The sequence below is a fragment of the Nicotiana tomentosiformis genome, chromosome 5 (genome assembly GCF_000390325.3).
Source record: "Nicotiana tomentosiformis chromosome 5, ASM39032v3, whole genome shotgun sequence".
Lineage (NCBI taxonomy): Eukaryota > Viridiplantae > Streptophyta > Magnoliopsida > Solanales > Solanaceae > Nicotiana > Nicotiana tomentosiformis.
The window spans coordinates 25296792-25305985 of NC_090816.1; the positions used below are offsets into that span (position 1 = coordinate 25296792).

General features: G+C 32.8%; 1 long non-coding RNA gene across 1 annotated transcript; it reads left to right on the forward strand.

Moving 5' to 3' along the window:
* Nucleotides 1-7970: 7970 nt before the first annotated feature.
* Nucleotides 7971-8702, forward strand: LOC117273307 (uncharacterized). The gene is made up of 2 exons (XR_011408089.1): nt 7971-8133; nt 8297-8702. It is a non-coding gene; the product is annotated as an uncharacterized lncRNA (long non-coding RNA).
* Nucleotides 8703-9194: the final 492 nt, after the last annotated feature.

A 9194-nucleotide genomic window follows, 5' to 3' on the forward strand; every position in this document is an offset into this window, starting at 1 on the left:
CTCTCCATCCCAATTAACAACTTCTTTATTTGCACTTGAAGTCTAATGACCTTGTTTTGCAAGTCTTTAGCTTGACATTTTGTTAAAGGCCCTCTTTGAGATTCCAAAGTTTGATTCTTGTCCTTGAATAGATTTGAGCTTCCTAGGATGCTATCATTCCCCTCTTCTTGAAGAAAATTTGTCCTCGAATTTCGACCTTGCAAAAAAAAAGAAGTCACGCACTAGTAAATGACATCATCTAATATGAAAAAATGGTAGGAATAAAATAAGATAGTGACCATGTATCCACTTAACCCAATTAAGCCTAATAGGTGTAAATACTCCTTTATAAAGCATATGGACATCATCATCCCAATAAATTTTATGCCTACTTAGATTTGTCCAATAAAAACCTCTCTTAGATGCACTATGTAATGAAATTTGCAATGCGATCTTGTCAATAAGGAAGTCCAAACATGTGCATGCCAAAGAAATTACAAAATATTGGCCATGCATCCATTTAACACAAGTATCTCTGCCACATGTATCAAATAAGACACTCTTATGATATAGCCAAGTATCAATTATAAATCCCATAGATTCTTCTACATGTAAGTTATTCAAAGAAGCACATAAATTCTCAGAAAGGTTAGAAAAACCCATAAATTCCAAAATACAAATTTCAATACATTCAAGCTCATGATTATAACTTTCCCCAATAATATTTGCAACATCAATGGATTCTACATAATTGCTCAAACTGTCACAAAAAGAGTCATAGATAGGTTCATGAAAGAGTATTTGATCACTAACGTCACAATAATCATGCATATCCTCTTTAATAGTAGCAAATACTTTTACAGGCTCACAATTAACATGCCTAGAGGAATGACTTCCCATCAAATAACAAAACTCACATTCTAGCAATTTATCACATAAAAACTCATTAGACACTTGAATAAGAGAAGAAAGAACATTTAGCTCATTAGCAAGCCTCTTCTCATAAATTTCATGCCTCTTTCCACCAAGTTGGAATGCATAATCATCTATGTCATACTCCATTTCAAAAGGAAGCAAATTACTATTGCACTTTAACTTAGATATTACAGTTAATGACTTGATATGCATCAAAATATCATCATCCACAAAAATTATAAAGTCACCAACATAAGAAATAAGAGTATAGTTCATTACCTCAAAAAATACCTTAGGTGTTCTAGGAAGGCCAAGAATGTGAATGAACCAATTATACATATCATACTTGGACTTATTTACTAATGGAACAACATCACCTTGTATTCTTTTATGCAATGATTCCAGTTTAGCAATGGCTTTAGGAAACTACATGTCATAAACCTGTGAATAAGAATTAAAATAGTCAAAAGGTTCAATAACAAAGAATTTAACCAAGCTTTTATCTTCCACCATCCAAGAAGAATTAATTTCGCCTAATTCATGTTGGAATCCAATTGGATCCTTTACCACCATTTCTCGCGCCTCACCTCTCCTTTCAAAAGGTCTTTTAACATTTGGCTGCACAAAATCATATTAACTAAAACAAGAATGAGTTAATGGGTTAGGAAGTAAAGAAATTTTATTCTTGCTTACACTCTCGTTGGATTTTATCACAAAACTAACTTTTCCCTCACCCTTAACCTCTTTTCTCTCACTAAAGTTTTTTTCTTCTTCTTTACTCAAACCCTATTGTTTTTCTCTCTCTACCTCAAAGACTTTTCTTATCTCATTGCCTTCTCTCTTTTCTTTTCCCTCAAGATCAATCTTTTTCTCAATTGACATCCCATTCTCTTCACTCAATACAACCTCTCCTTTTCTCTCTCTTGGGATGTCAACATGCACTCCCTTACTCCTCTCATTCTTTTCTCTCTCATATTTTTTCATATTCTCTTTAACAGTATTTTCATCTTCATAAATTTGTGAGGGAGTCAAAGGTCCAAGAATAAGTTTTTTTCCGTTAACCTCAGAAGAGTATCTATTTTTTTCCATGTTATATGAAGCTCTTCTATAGGTATACCAGGGCTTTCCCAACAAGATATGATAATTATTCATGGGAATCATATCACACCAGATCGCATCCTCATACCTTCCAATAGAGAATAGTAATAACACTCTTTTATCTACCTTTACTCCTCTCAACATGTAGGGTTCAATATGCTCAACACAAGGCAAGTTTAATTTTTCAACCATATAAGTGCTAATTGAGTTATAGCCAAACTCTTTATCAATTCTAAGGGCACAAATCGCAGACATCACTTTAGCTCTTGTTTGAAAAATAATTTTACTATTGTCTTCCTTCCATTCGATATACTGTAAGTTCGACTTTTTAAGTTGTTGAGTCATAGCTCGTATCCTTTCACTATAACTATCTGTTTGAAACATCTTGAACAACGATTAGAAGAATTATGTATCTCTCAAATTTTGATTTTTTCCTCTAATGTTCTTGCCTCTCTTGCCTTTTTCCACTCAAAGCAACTCTTGGTCGTTAAACTTTAGATTTATTAATAAACCTTACTAGTCACAACCCTTAGTGATAAGAATGTGGAGTTAAAAAAAGAAAAGGAAAGTGAAGGACCAAACCTTGGAAGAATAGAAATTGGTTAGGTAGAAAAAATAAGGAAAGAATTTAGGAAACCCAAAACCCACAAGAATAAGGAAAGAAGTTACCTTAATCTTAAAGAACTAGGAATCCCTCTTCTTGTTTCCTTTCTTGACTTGGAAGCCAAATAACACTTGAATTCTACAAATAATAATGAGCCATAGTGCTTTTCTTTTGGCTGATTTTTTTTTTTTGATTTTGTTTTGCTCAAGAACCTCCCAAGATTATCAAGATTGAAATATTGATTAGCCTATGCTCTGATACCACTTGATAACAACACGATAGGGGTCCAAGAATTACTAAAAAATATCAAGAAACATGCGGAAGCTAAAAGAAAATAAAGAAACAAAAAACAACAAAAAATTAAAGATAGATTGAATTCTAGAAAGAGTTTCTTGAATTCAAGAAGTCTATTCTTGAAGTTGAATCCTAACAGCAATAATTAGCTAACAAAGAATTAATCGCCTTTGGTAGAGAATTAAAAACAAGAGATAGATTGTGAAATCCGACCCTTTAGAATAACAAGAACAATAATAAGCCTAAACTTATCACCTTTCATGAATACCTAGAAGTGATCTAAGATTTCAAAAGAGTTTAATCTTACCACCTTAAGTTGAGTCTTGAAGGTTGAAGAATAAATCCAAGAGTAGCCATACACAAGAGTGCAAGAAAAATCTCACAATTTTTATTGATATTGTCTATCATAATCTAAAATCTAAAAATAAAGAAGACACCCCTTTATATAGAGAGGAGGTCACGAAATTCCTACCTAAAAACAAGGAAATAAAGTCCTAAACTACTTTGGACAAGAAGTCCAAATACCTCAGGAAAAGGAAAAATACTAGGAAACAAAAACCAAGTCAATCTTGGAAAGTAACTCCAACAATCTTAGGAAAAGGAAAAAATAACCTTAACTACCTAGGAAAGCAATAAATCTAGTACCAAAATATATGGAAATAAGTTAAAACCAATCTTGGATAGAATCTTGAAAATTTCAAACCAATCATGGATAGGATCTTGGAAATCTTGAAGGCAACTTACAAGCAACTTGGCACCAACTTGTACCGAACTTCTATCACGCCTATTGATCCTTTATTGGGCAGCAAGTAAGTCCTTTTTATGTTATAAAAATATGGCTTCATGTAGGACTTATTGGGTCGCAAGTTTGAACATATTTTTAGGTGCCAAATAGGTACAATAGTGGCATGATTTGGACCTTCTTCAGAGGATGTCTCTTGGGATCTAATCCACCTTTTCTTGGACATGAATTTGGACTATAAAATAATTATAATACCTAGACAACTCATATCCTTTATCCTTGAGTTCTCCATCCCAATTAATAACTTCTTTATTTGCACTTGAAGTCTAATGACCTTGTTTTGCAACTCTTTAGCTTGATATTTTGTTAAAGGCCCTCTTTGAGATTCCAAAGCTTCATTCTTGTCCTTGAATAGATTTGAGCTTCCTAAGATGCTATTAGTAACACTTCTAAACTTGGTTCTGAGGGCATGAATTCTCGAAATTTGGTATGATATAAATAGTTTGGAGGTGACACACACGATAGGTGACGAACATGTAGACGTGCACCACAGAAATTGTATCTTGAATAAATCCTATGCAGTTGTAAAATTAATGAATCATGTTATTATCTGAACATGTTTCACGTGTTAGAGAAATTGAGCCGAGGCTCTTATTAAATATCGTGTTTAGGCTATGTGCTAATATTTTAGGACCCATGGGGTCGTGTTGCTGTTGAATTAATTATTTAAAAAATATACATTCCACACTCAGTTATATTCGTCCATTGTGAGGATATTTATGGGATCGGGGCTGCCCGCCTGCAGCAGGCCTTATTAGCTTTATTATTAAATGGATCGGGACTGCCCGCCTGCAGCAGGCCTTATTGGCTTTATTATTATACGGATCGGCACTGCCCGCCTGCAGTAGGCCATATCGACTTTATATAGCGCTTGGGCTGAAGAAGCCTCTCCGAGAGTCTGCACACACCCCCAATGAGCGCGGTTGATTTATAACGCTTGGACTGAAGGAGCCCCTCTGGATTCTGCACACACCCCCAGTGAGCACAGTTGATTTATATTAAGGGATGGATTTTTCCTGGGCATGGATCTTTCCCGAAGCATTTATATTGAGGGATGGATATTCTCTGGGCATGGACCTTGTCCGAAATATTTATATTGAGGGATGGATCTTCCTTGGGCATGGACCTTGCCCGAAGTATTTATATTAAGGGATGGATCTTCCCTGGGCATGGATTTTGCTCGAAGCATTTATATTGAGGGATGGATCTTCCCTGGGCATGGATCTTGCCCGAAGCATTTATATTGAGGGATGGATCTTCCCTGGGCATGGACCTTTCCCGAAGCATTTATATTGATTGATAGATCTTCCTAGGGCATGGATCTTGCCCGAAGCATTTATATTGAATGATGGATTTTTTCTGGACATGGATCTTGTCCGAATCATTGATATTTAGGGATGGATCTTCCCCTGGTCTGGATTGGCCTTATACAGTACTGAGTGACTGACTGTCAGTTGATGGATATACATATATATTTGGGGATGGATTTTTCCTGGGCTGGATTGACCATATACAGTATTGAGTGATTGAGTATTTTAGATCGTGAGTACACGGAGTTTTCACTAAGGTGCATCACATATAGCATGTATATTGGCATGTAGATACAGAGATGTCATATTCCTCATATTGTTCAGAATTGATCTATTTTATTTGTACTGAGAGTAACTGTTGAACTTAAAAGCATGCCTACATTTGTGTATTGTTATTTCTATACTGGACTATACCTGCTGAGACCGTCACTACTTTCAGCCCAAAGGTTAGTCTTATTACTTATTGAGTTGGTTGTACTCGTACTACACTCTGCACCTCGTGTGTAGATCCAGGTGCTCCCGGATATGGCGGTTGCTAGATTTCGGAATTTATTCAGTGGAGATTATCAAGGTAGTTGCTTGACGTTAGCAGACTTTGACTCCCTTCCGTTTTAGTTATTGTACTATTCTATATTTTCAGACAGTGGATTTATCAGTCAGACCTTGTATTCATTTAGATGCTCATGTACTCAGTGACACTAGGTTTTGGGGAGTGTTTGTATCGGTATTTGCGAGATTTGTGGATTGTGTTTAATTATTATGTTTTCAAATTTTAAAAGATATGGTGGTTTATTGAGATTGCCGGCTTGCCTAGAATTGAGATAGGCACCATCACGACAGTTGAAATTTTGGGTCGTGACACTTATTTAGTAGCATTAGCCACAATATTATTATAAAATTTTTCAGGATTTACAGCTAAACAATTCATTGCAGATTCGTTTAAGGAATTATTTTTATAGATACGTTTATATCAATAATTTCAAAATGTTTGTAGCATATTTTATTCTTAATTTCATCGTGGTTTTTATAATATATCTATACTATTATAAAAATAAAAAAATTAAAATAAAATATTGATCGACTTTTTGCTATTTCATAACTAAATTTTATGTTCTCAAAGTTGTAATTATATCGATTTATTTTTTTTAATTATGTCAGAAATTGTTATGAATGCATTTATATCTTAAAGATAATTTCATTCCTTCATGAAAAGATATTTTCCTTTTCTATTTGTGTTTAGGTATAGTTTTAGGAGAAAAAGTTTTAATTTCTCTTTTTGAAAAATATGGGATCCTTTTTTTTCCATTTAAATCTAGATGTTGTGCAACTAGAAATAAATTGATTATCCTCTAGGAAAAGCGATATTGGATTATCAGTATCGGGTTATTAGATTAATAGTTCGAAAATAATTTAATATTATTTAACTATTGGGTTATCGGTTCGGACTTTAGTTTGCCAAATTTTATTAACGGTTTAACCGATAATCCAATAAACTTTATCAAAATTATTATTTTACCCTTAAATATATAAAGCACCTTAGGACTCGATTGTTTTAAACTTTTTGATTTCTCATCTTCATTCTTCAATTCATATTTTCTAGTTTAAAACTTTTAAGGAATTAATTTTTCAAATTTTTAGTTAAACATGTTTAAGCCATATCTTATCCAATAGTTCTGCATAATTAATAGTAAGTAATAAAATACTTTCCGCATCGTTTTACATCATGACGAGCACTAATTTTATGTTAAAGTCAGTGATGCGCTCATAATTTTAAAATACTAGATCCGTCTCTGTTTCCACTATAACAAAAGTATGAGTTGACGATGTTAAAGTTTTTCCACAATGTCAGGTAATAATATTTTGTAGGTTTTAATAAATGACAACAATTTGGCTTAATTATTGGTATAAATACTTTTAATCATGAATTGCTACTTATTAACAAAAAATTTAATCTTGTGGTACTTTGTGGTAATACAATAAATTCAAAGTGTTAATAAATTGGCAACAATATATTTTTCCAGTTACAGTAAAGCTATTTTATCATTGACAAAATACTTAATTTTCTTTCATCATAAAATAAAATACTTAATTCTCTGGAAAACATTTTGTTTCTACTTTTTCTTCAAAGTTTCACGAAAAAGTAGGAGTGGGCATAATACCGACCGAACCGAAAAAATCGGCCGAACCAAAAATTTCGATTTATTCGGTTTCGGTTTTTCGGTTTATTCGGTCGGTTTGTGGTTTATTAATTTAAAAAGTTCGATGTTCGGTTTTAATTGTTCGATTTTCGGTTAAACCAAAAAACCGAAGAACCGAATTCTGATACTACAATTTCAAGTTCACACTCTTGACTCTTCAATTGACCACGAAAATTTCAAATGATTCACGAGAATTCAGCGAGAAATTGATGAACTGCGAGAACTAATGCAAAAGAGGTTTAAGCTAAAACTAGTACCTTTTTATCTAGTGGAAAATCAATATTTGGAGTAAAAAATAGTCTTCTAGCGGTTTAGTCGACAAAGCATGGAATAACTTGGAAACTCTCCTAAGCTAAAAAGTCTGTAGCTTTTGCTTAAGGTTCAACAAACACGAGACGATTTTCGTTGAAGACAGTTATTTCAACATGGGTTAGTTGCTTAAGGTTCAACATGGGTTAGATGAAGACAGTAGAAGCACTTGTATCGGCTGCAAAAAGTAATTTATTTTCGTTGTTTCGTACTATTTTTGTTATGGCTTGACACCGAAAACCGAACCGAAGTTATTATGATTCGATTTTGGTTATTAAAATCACAAACCGAAAATCGAATTAATTGAACTAAAATTCTACAAAACCGAACCGAACCGACCGATGCCCACCCTTACGAAAAAGTAGCGGCAAGTTTCCCTCCTTTTCCTCCCAAATCCCTCTTTTAATTGACTACTGCCGCCTATTTTTAGTTCTCCCCTATTTCTCCTCCTCATATCACGTTAAGTGATCTTCATCCTCCAAATCAAACCGTTTCCCAAGTAAAATCTACAATATTTTCACCATCAATTTATCACCTCTTCCCCCTCTGTCTCTTCTCCAAAACTATTTATCGATTTAACAGCATAGAAGATCAAATTTGGGATGATGGGCGTTTTAAGACAAGGTATATAACCTACTTTACTTTCTTTCAATATGTATTTAGGGCATTACAAATTAGGTATCTCCAGATGGTATATGACGTGTATTTATTAGTGTGTTCTTATTTTATTTTAATTTATTGTAAGCATATGAAGAAATTTTCTCTACTCTTGTTTAATTTTTTTGAGAGATTAACTGCTCAAAAGTTTATCGCTCAGTCTGAATTCTAGTGGTTATGGCTAAAGAACAATTGGAGAAGTGTCTCTATCAATACATATTTATTATTCTATAATTTCAATTAATATTTAATTTGTAATTATACATAAAAAAATTTCTAATTCATGTGATAAAAAAGTATGTATTAAAATTATAACTTTTTTTCCTTTTCGCATGTACATGAAGATGGAAATTTATTCAAGAGTGAAGTTATTAGACATGCACTAGCATTTGGGGAAGCAACATACTTTTTTTTTCAATAATGAATATTCATGTATTATGATTAGACTTCGTGTTAGATGAATTTTATTTTATTTATGTGTTTTAATTTAAGGATTTTGTAATGAGATATCATTTTAATATTGTTCTTGATTTTATGATCACAAGTGCAAATTTTTGTTGTTACCTTGTGTTTATTATGTAAGTATTTCCAATTAATGTAATGATAAATAACGAAAAAGTAGTAAAATACTAACTATAAATAGTACCACCAGGGATCGAAACATAATCAAATGTTCGTAATTAGTGACCAAAATTTTTACCTTTAGAAGCCTTTTTTTAGCAACGACCACATCATAATTTGACTACGAATTGTTTATTTTTTGTGACAATTGTAATTGTCACTAATCATGTGAAAGCAATATTTTTCGTGACGAAATAATAGTTTTCAACTACAAAATTGTAAATCATTTTTACAAAAGCAAAGTTGTCAGTAATTTATATTTTTAGGGACAACATACTTTTTTGTATATAAAAGGTAGTCGTTAGTGACAAAATTGTGTTTGTTCAACTACGAAATACATATAGTTTTAGAGACAATCAACGTCGTCACTAATTAAACTAAATAGTTAGTGACGAGGTAATTTTGTC